Source organism: Dermochelys coriacea, chromosome 3 (assembly GCF_009764565.3).
Source record: "Dermochelys coriacea isolate rDerCor1 chromosome 3, rDerCor1.pri.v4, whole genome shotgun sequence".
NCBI classification, from domain to species: Eukaryota; Metazoa; Chordata; order Testudines; family Dermochelyidae; genus Dermochelys; species Dermochelys coriacea.
Window position 1 is genome coordinate 37,279,443 of NC_050070.1, and position 14,554 is coordinate 37,293,996.

At 46.0% G+C, this 14,554-nt stretch overlaps 1 protein-coding gene across 1 annotated transcript in view; it reads left to right on the forward strand.

Annotated features, from left to right (window-relative positions):
* The window catches only part of PXDN (peroxidasin), a 141,440-nt gene that overhangs the window by 118,178 nt on the left and 8,708 nt on the right, over positions 1-14,554 (forward strand). The window contains exon 19 of the mRNA XM_043510316.1: positions 8,780-8,996. The gene's annotated coding sequence lies outside the window, so the exon portion shown is untranslated. The remainder of the gene's footprint in view (positions 1-8,779; positions 8,997-14,554) is intronic.

The window sequence follows — 14,554 nt, forward strand, 5'->3', positions numbered from 1 at the left end:
GAACTTAGTAAGTAATCTAGCTAGATATGCGTTAGATTTCTGTTTTGTTTAAATGGCTGGTAAAATAGCTGTGCTGAATGGAATGTATATTCCTGTTTTTGTGTCTTTTTGTAATTTAAGGTTTTGCCTAGAGGAATACTCTGTGTTTTGAATCTGATTACCCTGTAAGGTATTCACCATCCTGATTTTATAGAGGTGATTCTTTTACTTTTTCTTTAATTAAAATTCTTCTTTTAAGAACCTGATTGATTTTTCCTTGTTCTTAAGATCCAAGGGTTTGGGTTTGTGTTCACCTATGCAAATTGTTGAGGATTTTTATCAAGCCTTCCCCAGGAAAGGGGGTGTAGGGCTTGGGGGGATATTTTGGGGGAAGTTGTCTCCAAGTGGGCTCTTTCCCTGTTCTTTGTTTAATATGCTTGGTGGTGGCAGCATAGGACTCAAGGACAAGGCAAAGTTTGTACCTTGAGGAAGTTTTTAACCTAAGCTGGTAAGAATAAGCTTAGGGGGTCTTTCATGCAGGTCCCCACATCTGTACCCTAGAGTTCAGAGTGGGGAAGGAACCTTGACACCTTCCATGGCATATCTTGTAAGATTCATTTCTATTTTTTTAATATTGGTATCAATAACATTATAAATGGTCACACGTATTCCATACAGCATCACAAGGCACAAGGCCTCTTGACTGCCAAAGAGATTCACATAAATGTTCTGAAACGCAGAGCTATTTGTCTAGCATGCAAAGCATTTCTTCCTATGCTATGGACTAACAGTTGAGGAAATGACAGACAGCACAACAGCAATATTTTATGTCAACAAACAGGAAGGAATACAATTATCCCTCCTTTGCTAAGCAAGTTCATCTCTGGAATTGGTGCATTCATCAGCAGATTGTACCAGTAATCCTGCTTCTATCAGACTTTCAGAATGTCCTGCTGGACCAGCCCTCTCATCTGCAAATTGCCCACTAAAGATTTGAGCCTGCAAACCATCGTCTGCAGGTGGGGATAATCAGCAGTGTTGCTTCAGATCAGAACAAGAAATGCCAAACATTCTGTTCAACAGTGGGAGATTTGGGGAAAGGCTGAATTCAGTCTTGTCAGATGTTTTCCTTATCTCATGGACTCTGAGAATAAAGTGTACTTATCCACTGATTATGTCGGTGAGGTAATATCTTTTATTGGACCAACTTCTGTTGGTGAGAGAGACTAACTTTCAAGCTTACAAAGAGCAGTGACACTTTGAATTATTTTCCCAAACTAAAGCAGAGTAAGCTCAAAAGCTTGTCTCATCAATGGAAGTTGGTCCAATAAAAGATGTTACCTCACCCACCTTGTCTCTCTCTGTCAGTGAAAGAAGCTGTTTAGTTGAAGTCCAGAATATTTTTGCGAATAGCAGGAAGGACTCTACCAGATTGACCTATGCACCTAAATGGAAGAGGTTCTTTATTTGGGCAACACTGTGTCACTTGTCTCCCTCAGAATTCCCAATTCCTACTATTCTGGTCTATCTGATATGCCTAAAGCATTCAGGGCTATCCATCACCTCCATAAGGGTACATCAAGCACCAATATCATCCTCCCATCCAAGGGGAAACTGTTTTCTCACCCTACAGTTGCTATATTCCTTAGGGGCCTTATTTCATGTGTTTCCCACTTTCTGTGAGCTCCTTTCTTTTTGGGACCTCAATATAGTGTTAGGTGGGTTAATGGGGACCCCCTTATGAGCTGTTAGCAACTTGCTTACCATATCATCTTTCTATGAAAATGACCTTTTTAGTGACTATAACATCAGCTTGAAAGGTAAAGGAGCTGCACGTCCTCACGGCTGGTCCACTTTAGACTGTGTTCCATAAAGACGAAGTGATCCTTAGGGTTCATCACAAATGTTTTTCAAGATTGTTTTAGATTTTCATTTCAATTAGACTATTCACCTGCCATTTTTCTTTCCTTAGCCCCACTTCAACCAGGGAGAGGCCAAATTGCACACCCTTGATGTGGTTAGGACTCTTTCATAATACCTTAAAAGAACAAGAACCTTCAGGAGTTCCCCCAGGCTGTTCCTAGCATTTGAAGATTGGGTGAAAGGTTAGGCAACATCGACCCAAAGACCGTCTAAATTGGTATCTAATTGTATTATGGCATATATACATATAAACTACTACAGCAATACTTCTGCAGCTTCGCCGCTGTAGTGCTTCAGTGAAGACACTACTTATGCCGACAAGAGGGGTTCTCCCATCGGCATAGGTAAGAGGCAGTAGCTAGGTCGAAAGGAGAATTTTCCCATTGACCTAGTGCTGATTACACTGGAGGTTAGTTCAGTTTAACTGTGTTGCTCGTGGGGGTGGATTTTTCACACTCCTGAGTGACACAGTTATACCAACCTAATTTCCTAATGTAGACCAGACCTAATGTAGACATAGTATCATGGCCTTAGATAATTCTATGGCTTATTTAGATTAGAGTCTACTCCACCAGGGCTCAGGATCTTTTGTGTCTTCTGTGGCAAGCATACCAATTTCAGAAATTTGCAGGGCAGCTACAATGGGGATGAGTCCACACTTTCATCCAGCTATTCTTTAGTTGAGGCCTCAAGATTTGATGTCCTCTTTGACAGCTTTTCCTGCAGTCTTGATTTAAATAGGGCTTCTAGAAACCTTCTCCTAATTATGAGGTCACTTCTCACTAGTCACCAGAAGTGGAATAGATGTGGACAATCACTTGAGATAGAAAGAACAGTTACTTACCTTACAGTAACTGTGTTTTTTCAAGATATGTTGTCCACATGAATTCTGTGACTTGCTCTCTTTCCCCTCTACTAAGGAGTTCTACACCACTTGGATTCTGAACTGGACAAAGGAACTAAGGGACACTTGGGCCCACTCATCTTTCATGCCCTTAGGTGAAAATATAAAGGGGATAAAATATTAATGATTATTGTTACATTACCTGGCACTCCTTTTGGTATTTGACCACTCTCCCTTCTCATTCTGATGTCTGAAAATCCACACTTCTCTCCTTTTGATGTAACTTGTAGTCTGTGATGTCTTGCCTGGTTTTGCTTCTCTTGAGGGAAGAAAGACAGGTTTCTTTTTATTGTAGATGCCTGGCAATGATTAGCCACATTTTAATAGTTACCACTATCTAATTAAATTTATTTTTTCATAATTAAAAGGTGCCTTAAGAGAGGGAAAATGGAGAGAGAGCATGAATCATGAAATGAAGCAAAATGAAATGTAATTTAAAACAATGCCTCAAGCAAATATTGCTAAAATATCATTAGGGAGGGTGGATCAGAGCGTATCTTACAAAACTGTAGGCTGGCACTTTAAACTCTTAGATCATTTGAATACCCGCAGGTGAGTGTTACAGCCCTCTCAGTTCACTTTTCTGTCTTTTTTTTTCCTTTGCATAAAACCTTAAAATTTTAGACATGGAATCCAGAACTATGTAAATCTGATGTTTGTATGTAGATGAATGAAAGGGAGAAATTCTGACTCAGAAATAAGGTCTCCAAACTTCTGTTTGGGCAAAAAATATATTCATCCTCCAGCCTTCAGTTGAGAGTGGCCAACCACCAAGCCCTCCTTGGCCTCTACGACTATAACATGTGGCAGACCATGGCCAAATTTGAGGTCTTGCTGCCCCAAGGGTCCAGGAAGGAGTTCCGGGCAATCCTCGAAGAGGGCACGGCTGCAGCCAGAGCGGCCCTCCAAGTGGCTTTGGACTTGGAAGACTCCATGGCTTGCACCATGGCGTTGGCCATTTCCATGCGGAGGGCATCCTGGCTGCTCCTCTCGGGTCGGTCGACTGAGGCTCAGCAGTGGATGCAGGACTTCCCCTTCAATGGCCAGGCCCTGTTTGCAGAGCCAGACAGATAGTAAACTGCACGGACTGAAAAACTCCCACGCTACCCTGAAAACCCTAGGGCTGTATGTCCCTGGTCCAGCCCATATGTGGTTCAAACCTCAGCCATCTCAGGATCAAGGGAGCCAACCCCATCAGGAGCCACCCCATAAGAATAGGGGCTACAAGTGCTGTCCGAGCCACCCACCTCCACCCTCTGCCCAATGAGGCTCGACCTGCAACAAGCAGGGGGGCAAGCAAGTGTTTTGAGGGTGCACTCGAGGGTGACCTACCCCGGACTATACCCCAGATCCGTCTTTCCCACTGTTTTCCAACCGCCTTTCATTTTTCCTCCCCAAATGGACCACTATAACTTCGGACCTCTGGGTCCTCAATACTGTGGCACAAGATTATGTCCTCCAGTTTCTTTCTACACCCCTTCCTGTCCCTCTTCAAGGACACTTCTCATGAGAGTCTTCATGCACAGGAGGCAGAAGGGTTGCTGCAGCTGGGTGCAGTGGAAAAGATTCCTCGCGAGTACAGGAACAAGGGGTTCTATTCCTGGTACTTTTTAATCCCAAAGGCCCAGGGCGGTCTACAGCCCATCTTGGACCTTCGAGACCTCAACAAATACTTGAAGAAGCTGAAGTTCCGCATGGTCTCCCTGGCCTCCATCATCCTCTCCCTGAATCTGGGAGACTGGTATGCCGCCCTCGATTTGAAGGATGCATATTTCCACATAGTGATCTTTCAAGGTCACAGACGCTTCCTATGTTTCACAGTGTGAACCAACCACTATCAGTCTGCAGTCCTACAGTTCGGCCTTGTGACAGCACTGAGGGTGTTCACCAAGTGCATGTTGGTAGTAACCTTAAATGTCAAGGTATCCAGATCTACCCATACCTTGACAACTGGCTTCTCAAAGGCTGCTCCAGGTCCCAAGTTCAGAGGCATGTTGTGGTGCTGCAGGCCACGTACCAAATCCCAGAGCCTTCTGGTAAACGACAAAAAGTCAACATTAGTTCCGGAGCAGAGGATAGAGTTTATTGGAGCAATGCTCAACTCCACCTGTGGCAGAGTTTCTACTGCAGGAGAGGTTTCAGACGATAGTGGACCTCATTGTGTGGGTTTCCGTGTTCCCCTTGATCATGGCCAGGGTTTGCTTGTGCCTGCTGGGACACATGGCAGCACGTACATATGTCGTCCACCATGCCAGGCTCAGGACGTGACCCTTACAGCAGTGGCTGCTGACGGTCTATTACAGTCCAGAGATCACCTGGAAAAGGTAGTTATCATCCCACTGACGATACTTACCTCACTACAGTGGTGGACCCAACCCCAGGGCAGTTCTGGAAGGAGTTCCATTCAACAGCTTTTGTCACTCAATCGAGTTGATATCAGACACCTCAGACCTCGTCTGGGGAGCACATCTCAGTGGCCTCCAGACCCAGGGCATGTGGTCTCCAGAGGAGATGACGTTGTACATAAATGTCAAGGAGCTCAGAGCAGTACTCTTGGCCTGCGGAGTCTTTCTATCGCACCTGGCAGACAAGGTGGTGAGAGTGTTCACAGACAATATGGCTTCGATATTTTACAGGCAAGGGGGAGCACGTTCATTGGCCTCCTACCAAGAGGTACTCCGACTGTAGGATTTCTGCATCGACCACACAATCCAACTGGAGGCCTGTCACCTCCCCGGCATCAGGAACACACTGGCAGATGGCCTCAGCAGAACCTTTTCCTCTCACCATGAATGGTTGCTCCATCCAGAAGTAGCCCAGTCCCTCTTCCAGAGGTGGGGAACTTCCCAAGTGGACCTGTTTGCCATCAGACAGAACAGGAAATGTCTTCGCTTCTGTTCCCTACAGGGCCTGGGCAAAGACTCCTTCTCCAACACCTTCCTCCTTTCATGGTCGGGGGCTCTGATTTACGCCTTTCCACCGATCCCACTCATCAGCAGAGTCCTGTCAAAGGTCAAGAGAGACAAGAGCCAAGTCATCATGGTTGCCCCGGCATGGCTGCACCAACATTGTTTTGGCACGCTGATGGACCTAGCAGTGGCCACTCCCTGGCCCCTTCCCAACCAACCAGATCTGCTCTTGCAAGATCATGGGTGTCTCCTACATCCCAGTCTTGCCCCCCCTCTACCTCATGGAGTGGATGCTGCGTGGCTGGATTTGGAGGAGCGGGCCTGCTCTAACAAGGTCCAGCAAATCCTCTTGGAAAGCAGAAAGCCTTCCGCTAGAGCAACCTACCTGGCCAAATGGACGAGGTTCTCTCACTGGGCGTCTGAGCATAACATCTCTCCAATCCGCTCCTCCTTACAATCTATCTTAGATTACCTGCTCCATTTTAAGAATCAGGGGCTTTCCCTCTCGTCCATCAGAGTATACCTTGCTGCTATCTCCGCTTTTCACTCGCCAATCCAAGGTCAGACAGTATTTTCACACGACATGTCAGTCTGTTTCCTGAGAGGCCTCGAGAGACTCTTCCTGCCGGCCGGCCTTCTGTTCCACTGTGGGACCTTAACTTGGTTCTTTCTAGGCTTATGGGCCCACCCTTTGAGCCTATGGGCTCCTGCTCCGTCTCCTACCTGTCATAGAAGGTCGCATTCCTTGTGGCGATAACATCCGCAAGATGAGTGTTGGAGCCTAAAGCCCTGACATCGGAGCCACTGTATACGGTGTTCTACAGGGACAAAGTTCAACTGCGGCCCTATCCAGCCTTTCTGCTGAAGGTGGGTTTTCCTTCCATGTCAACCGAACACTTCCTCCCAGTGCTTTGTCCCAAGCTGCACACCACTTTGGAGGAAATGAGGCTGCACACCCTGGACGTCAGACATGCCCTGGCATTTCACCTGGAGCGTACCAAGCCCTTTCACAGGTTGACCCAGCTCTTCATTACGACAGCAGACAGGATGAAGGGCCTTCCGGTGTCATTGCAGAGGATTTCCAACTGGATCACTTCCTGCATCCGGACCTATTACAAGCTGTCACAGGTCTGGCTACCGCTGATTGTGAGGGCCTACTCCATCAGAGCTCAGGCGTCCTTGGCGGCCTTCCTGGCACACGTTCCCATCCAGGACATTTGCAGAGCTGCGATGTGTGCACACATTCACGGCACATTATGCCATCACTCAGCATGCCAGAGACAACGCTGGGTTTGGAAGAGCTGTGTTGCAGTCTACACATCTGTGAACTTCTACCCGCCTCCATTGGCACTGCTTGGGAGTCACCTAATATGGAATGGACATGAGCAAGCACTCGAAGAAGAGAAGACAGTTACCTTTTCCTGGTGTTGCTCAGGTCCATTCCATAACCTGCCCTCCTTCCCCACTGTCAGAGTATCCGGCAAGAAGGAACTGATGGTGTGCGTAGCCGGTGGCACCCCCCCACCCCTTATATACTGCTCCAGAGGGTGGCAGAGCCAGTCTCCTGCAGAAACCACTAAAGGAAAAATGCCCGGCACCAGTGCATGTGGTGAGCACACATACCTAATATGGAATGGACATGAGCAACACATCTCAAAGGACAAAGGGATAGCTGAGTGATTTGAGCATTGGCCTGCTAAACCCAGGGTTATGAGTTCAATCCTTGAGGGGGCCATTTAGGGATCTGGGGCAAAAATTGGGGATTGGTCCTGCTTTGAGCAGGGGGTTGGACTAGATGACCTCCTGAGGTCCCTTCAAACTCTGATATTCTATGATACTATTTCTTTTCACAAACTGCTGGTGCACCAGTTCTACTCCATAGATTGCAGGAAAGACAGATATTCTAAGGCAGGGGCAGGCAAACTTTTTGGCCTGAGGGCCACATCGGGTTTCCAAAATTGTATGGAGGGCTTGTAAGGGGAGGCTGTGTCTCCCCAAACAGCCAGGCATGGTCCGGCCCCTGCCCCGTATCCGACCCTCCCGCTTCTCACTCCCTGATAGCTCCCCCGGGACTCCTGCCCCATCCAACTGTACCTGTTCCCTGATGCCCTCCCCCCCGGGATTCTTACCCCATCCACCACCCCCTGCTCCCTGTCCCCTGACCACCTCCGGACCGCCCACCCCTGACTGCCCCCTGCCACCCCATCCAACCCCCCCTCTCATTCCTGACTGGCCCCCCGGGACCCATGCCCCATCCAACCCCCCTGTTCCCTGCCCTCTGAGTGCCCCGACCCCATCCACACCCCACCCCCGACCCTGCCCTCTGTCCAACACCCCCTGCCCCCTTACCATGCTACCTGAAGCACTGGTGGCTGGCGGTGGCTACAGCCGTGCTGCCCAGAGTCTGGCTGTGGCTCTGCAGCTGCGCTGCTCAGCTGCCCAGAGCGTTTCGGCGCTGAGGCTGTGGGACAGCGGGCGGGGACTAGCCTCCCAGGCCAGGATCTCAGGGGCCGGGCGGGAGGGTCCCACGGCCGGATGTGGCCCGTGGGCCGTAGTTTGCCCATCTCTGTTTAGGGGTATGTATGTTCAGAGAAAATGGGAAACAGGAGGGAGGGGGAAATTGGGGAATGTGTGTGCACAGGAATGTTCGGATGCCTCGAGAGGGTACAAATTTGAGCATGCGCATAACAGGAGGGAAAGGGAAATTGGCATGTAAGCTTTGGTGTCTTTATGCAAAGCAACTGTAAATCCATGTTAATTTGCAAGTATGCTCTGGCTGCTTTGTCTCTTCTACCAAAAAAATTTGTTCACCTAGGAAGATTTGTGGACAGAGACCTCATGGCTAATTAGAAAGGAACATGAAGACAGAGTATAAAGTCATCTGCTTTCAGGAACTGTATTTTTCCTACGATCTGTTTTTCAAAGAATACTATTTTGTGTTGATTATAATCTCCAAGATCTCTAAAGTACAAACTATCTGTTGTCTGTCTTTTTTATTTTAGTTTATTTTATTTACCATTGTCTTGACTGTCTAAGAACTTAACTTTTTTCTTTTTGTGAGACTACAGGTTATGGTATGAGAATCCTGGTGTATTTAGTCCACCTCAGCTGACTCAGATCAAGCAAACAATCTGGTCTTGCCAGCAATTTTGTGCGACAACGCTGACATATAACCAGAGTGCAACGTGATGTCTTTAAGGTGGCCGAGTTCCCACATGGTTATGGTAGCTGTGAAGAAATTCCTAAATTGGATCTCAGGATGTGGCAAGATTGCTGTGAAGGTTTGTATCCAGGGAGAGTATTGGGAGTGCATCCTGTGTTTCTGGTTATGTTTTTTTAATGGCCTGCTTTGAAGAAATTTTATGAGATTTTTAGTTACTATTCAACTCTAACTCAATCTGAACTAGGAAGATGGATAATGTGCTTACAAAACCACACTTGGAGTATGCAGAAGTAATATTCCACTTCCCATAGAAGTAATAGGTGGTGAAGGAATCTGGTCAGGAGATTGATGTAGCTACTGTATAGCTAAGGTTTTGGTTCTGTTGTATTAGCATTTTATTTATAAAAAACATTGAAAGCTTACTATTTTTCCTAAATGACCTTAAAAATTCTAGTAAATTGCATTGTTTGATTAAAATTTAGACTGTAAGAATCAATGTTGAGCTCACTGTACTTAAATTTAATGTACTAAATCATCCATGTATTTAATTGTTATAGCTGTATAAGTAGGAAGCATCTGTTTTTGTTATCCTTCCTGTTTTGTTCAGTGCAAAATGCTTTTCCACATGGAGGGCAGAGGAGCAGACACTTAGTTACAAAAGCTGTTACCTCTTAGATTGCTTGAACAAAACCCGGATTTAATTTTTTTTTTAATGCAAAACTGTTCTATTCTTTAATAACAAAACCAGATTGCCTCTAAAGTTTACTTAACTAATCATACAGCAGAATTACTGATTTATCATTATAAAAGAATTACAGTTTAAATGAAACACCCAGTATTTTCTTTCTACTTCCTTGACATTCTAACCTGCTGCTTGGGATTGTCACAGGCCCCAGGACCTAACTTTTCTGCAGAGTGAACTGTATGAGCAATGAGCTCCCCAGGATCAACTTCAGATTTTTCAAGAAAGCTACCTCTGAGGCTTTTTTCTCAACAGAGGAACAATCTTAACAGAGGAACAATTACCCTATGTTTCAAGTAGTCAACTAAGACTCAGGAGAAATGGTATCAATTCATGGCTCTGCCACATCCTTCCTGTGTGACATTGGGAAAGTAGCTTATTCCCTCTGTACCTCAGCTCTGCACCTGTAAAATGGTGATGATGATCCTTTCTTACCTCAAAAGTGTATTGTAAAGATAAAAGTATTAATCTTGGTAGGATGCTTAGGTATGTCTACACAGCAGTGTAAGACCAGACTTGAGCCTTGACTCACGCCTTGAGTCCACATGCCAATTGTGTTAACCTACGACTCAAACCTAGGGTTCCAGGTCCCTACAGGGCTGGAGGGTCTGAGTCTGTGTTAAACTGGGACCTAGAGTCTGAGCCCTATTGCTTTCCTGTGTGCACGTGGCCCCAGCTTGTTGACTCGAGTCCTGGAAGTCCTCCGGATGTATCCCAGAGTTCCTTGTGACAATTTCCTTAGTCTTCTCTATGCTGACAATCTGTGGTGCAGTCTGTTGCACTCTATTGCAAACAGAAGCCACACTTCCCTTTGCAAAGGCAGCAGCTCAGGTCAGCATTAGTGCATTGTCTTCTGAACACTGGTCTGTGAGCATTGCTGTCAGGAAGCCTGCAGGGTTTTCCATGGAGACCATTCAGAAGAAGTTTTTTGCAAAGAGAGCTGATTTCTGGTCACAAGAGCATAGCCAGATTTTGGTGTACGCTATCCAGCTGAGGGCAGGGGCAGAGAGCAGATCAGGGACTAAGCAGATGCCCTGTGGGTAGGGAAAGAAGCAAAGCTCCCTGCTCAGCACAGCTTGGGGAGGATGACTCCCAAGTCCCCAGCCACACCTCCTCTAGGGCAATTCCCCTGTCCCTGCTCTGTTCTCTTCACCCCCCCCCCCCACACACACACCTCCCGGGGCTGCATGTGCAAGGGCACCCGGGGAGCATGCACTATCAAGGTGGCGAGTGGGAGCCAGCTCCAAACCTCCTCACAGCCTCCTGTGGTAGTGACTCCAGCTCTTCCTCGCTGCTATACAGACCTTGCCCAGAGCAACTGACAGGTGGGAGACAGCTCCTGGATGCCAGGATGTTGGGGATCATCCCTTCCCGGGCCATGCTGACCTGGGAGCTCTGCTGCTCGCCATCCCTGCAGGGCTCCTCTTGATCCTGCTCTACCCTTTGTCCCTTGCTCCGCTCCCCCCACCCCGACCTTCCTGGGTGTGTGTGCGTGCGTGCAGGGTCGCCTGGTCAGTGTGCACTGTGAGGGCCGTGAGTGGGATCCAGCCCCAAAACTTACCCACCGTGTCCTTTATCCCTGCCTCCTAGGGGGCAGGGATAAGGGATCATAGAATCATAGAATATCAGGGTTGGAAGGGACCTCAGGAGGTCATCTAGTCCAACCCGCTGCTCAAAGCAGGACCTAATCCCCAACTAAATCATCCCAGTCAGGGCTTTGTCAAGCCTGACCTTAAAAACCTCTAAGGAAGAATATTCCACCACCTCCCTAGGTAACCCATTCCAGTGCTTCACCACCCTCCTAGTGAAAAGTTTTTCCTAATATCCAACCTAAACCCCCCCACTGCAACTTGAGACCATTACTCCTTGTTCTGTCATCTGCTACCATTGAGAACAGTCTAGAGATCCATCCTCTTTGGAATCCCCTTTCAGGTCGTTGAAAGCAGCTATCAAATCCCCCCTCATTCTTCTCTTCTGCAGACTAAACAATCCCAGTTCCCTCAGCCTCTCCTCATAAGTCATGTGCTCCGGCCCCCAATCATTTTTGTTGCCTTCCGCTGAACTCTCCAATTTTTCCACATCCTTCTTGTAGTGTGGGGCCCAAAACTGGAAACAGTACTCCAGATGAGGCCGCACCAATGCCGAATAGAGAGGAAAGATCACGTCCCTCGATCTGGTGACAATGCTCCTACTTACACAGCCCAAAATGCCATTAGCTTTCTTGGCAACAAGGGCACACTCTTGACTCATATCCAGCTTCTCGTCCACCGTAACCCTTAGGTCCTTTTTTGCAGACCTGCTGCCTAGCCACTCGGTCCCTGCTCTGTAGCAGTGCATGGGATCCGTCCTTCCTAAGTGCAGGACTCTGCACTTGTCCTTTTTGACCCTCATCAGATTTTGTTTGGCCCAATCCTCTAATTTGTCTAGGTCCTTCTTATCCTATTCCTACCCTCCAGCGTATCTACCACTCCTCCCAGTTTAGTGTCATCTGCAGACTTGCTGAGGGTGCAATCCACTCCATCCTCCAGATCATTAATAAAGATTTTGAACAAAACCGGCCCTGGGACCAACCTTTGGGGTGCTCCGCTTGATACCGGCCGCCAACTAGACATAGAACCATTGATCACTACCCATTGAGCCCAACAATATAGCCAGCTTTCTATCCACCCTTACAGTCTGTTCATCCAGCCCATACTACTTTAACTTGCTGGCAGGAATACTGTGGGAGACAGTATCAAAAGCTTTGCTAAAGTCAAGGAATAACCCTGGGGTGTGCTGGAGCATACTGCACCCCAAACCCTGGGGATGCATTTCACTGCTCCACAACCGGCAGCAGCCAGGCTGGGACATGTGTGTGTTTTTCCTCTGAAACCTACATTTTATGTCAAACTTCAAAATAGACAAAAAATAAAAAAAACAACCAAGCAAAAATATCTTGAACCACACCATTTAAAAAATTTAAAATGGCAGTTTCATTTAATTAGTTTGATAGCTTTGGAGACTGATGTCCCAATTATCCTCAGAACAGGTGCACATGTACATTTTCTTGCCAGTGTGACTCGGTCTGGAGGGGGAAACCCCAATTTTCATTAAGTTCAGTGTAAAGCTGCTTCAAACTACAGTGATTCTACTGAGACAGCTACCCAAAGGAACTAATTGTTCAGTTTATGTACTCATGTGCTCCTTATGGGCATCTGAGTCCCACCGATAGCATCGTCACAGTTAGGAAACAAGATGGGCAATAGAGTTTTCCCACACAACACATTTGTACGGCTAGAGTATTGACATTGACAGGCAGGGATGTAAGACACTGAGATGGGATTACTTTGACTCGGGGGTCTGTGCACTGCAGTGCAGACTCCAGAGCCCTAGATTTGAGCACAGGTCAGAAAATCCTTAACCTAGGATTAAAATTCAGTGTAGACCCTTAAACCCATAAATAGGGTCCCTAGGTTGCATTGCTGTTTAGACATACCCACAGATACTGTATAAGATGACAGAACATTAGGCATGAAAACATGACAAATTGAGGTCAATGGCAAAATAACTATTTACTTCTTTGGAGCCAGGATTTCTCCCCAGTTGCTTAGGGTATGTATCATTCATCAGTATAATTTTCTAAGTTTTTAAATATCTTTACGAAATCTTATCTAAATCGGAAAATAGGGGTATCTAATGTGGTATCCTATCTCTACAGTGGCTCAATACCTGAACTTTCAGAGAAAGGTGCAAGAAACCCCATATTAGAATAATTTGTCCAGAGGAGACATTTCTTCCTAATTCTTACTAGTTAGTGTTTGGCATATGCCCAGAAGCATAAGAGATTTCTCTCTTGTACATTTTTATCCTTTCTAAGACTGATTCAGGAAGGCATCCTTATTCAAGTAAAATAAAATGTGTTTAAATCCCATTAAAATCAATGGAATTAAAGTACATGCTTTATTTTAAGCATGTAGATGATAGGTTTTTAGGCCAGAAGGGGCCATTATATTATCTAGTCTGTCCTCCAGTTTATAGAATTTCATCCAGTTACCCCTGTATTGTGGCCAATAACAAGTGTTTGAATCGAGCGTATCTTCCAGAAACAAGACATGGAGATTCCACCACTTCCCTTGGTAATTAGTTCCAGTGGCTATCACTCTCACTGTTAAAATGTGCCTTTCTATTCTGAATTTATTTGGCTTTAACTTCTAGCTATTTGTTCTTGTTATGCCTTACTCTGCTAGATTTAAGTGACCTTTGGTACCAGGTATTTTCTCCCCAAGAAGATACTTATACACTGTAATCGTCACATCTTAATCACCTTTTGGATAAGCTTAAACAGATTTGTTTTCTTTAAGTGACTCACTGTAAGGCATTTTCTTCAGCCCTCAAATCAGATTTTAACTTTTCTCTTCATCTCCTCCAATTTTTCAGCATCCTTTTAAAATGTGAACATCAAAACTGTGTGCAGTATTCTAGTATCTGTCTCACAAATGCTGTACACGGAGGTAAAATGATCTCCTTACTCCTACTTTGGAACTCCTCTGCTATAGACATCCAAGGATTCCATTAGCAATCTCTTTTGCCATAGCATTGCTCTGGGAGCTCATGCTGAGTTGCTCGTCAACTATGCACCCTAAATCTTTTTTCAGAGTGACTACTTCCCAGGAAATAGTCCCACATTCTGTAGGCAGAGTGATCATTCTTTGTTCCTCTATGTTTGACCTTCCATTTGGCTGTATTAAAAGGATTTTGGTTGAATGGGCCCACTTTCTTAAGCAATCCAGATCTAGCACTCTGTATGACTGCTCTTCCCTCATTATTATTTACCTCTTCAACAATGGATGTGTCATTTGCAAATTATATCAGCAGCGATTTTATGTTTACTTCCAGGTCATTGATAAAAATGCTGGCCTAGTTTTGTAGCTTGTGGAACTTCACAAGAAACACTT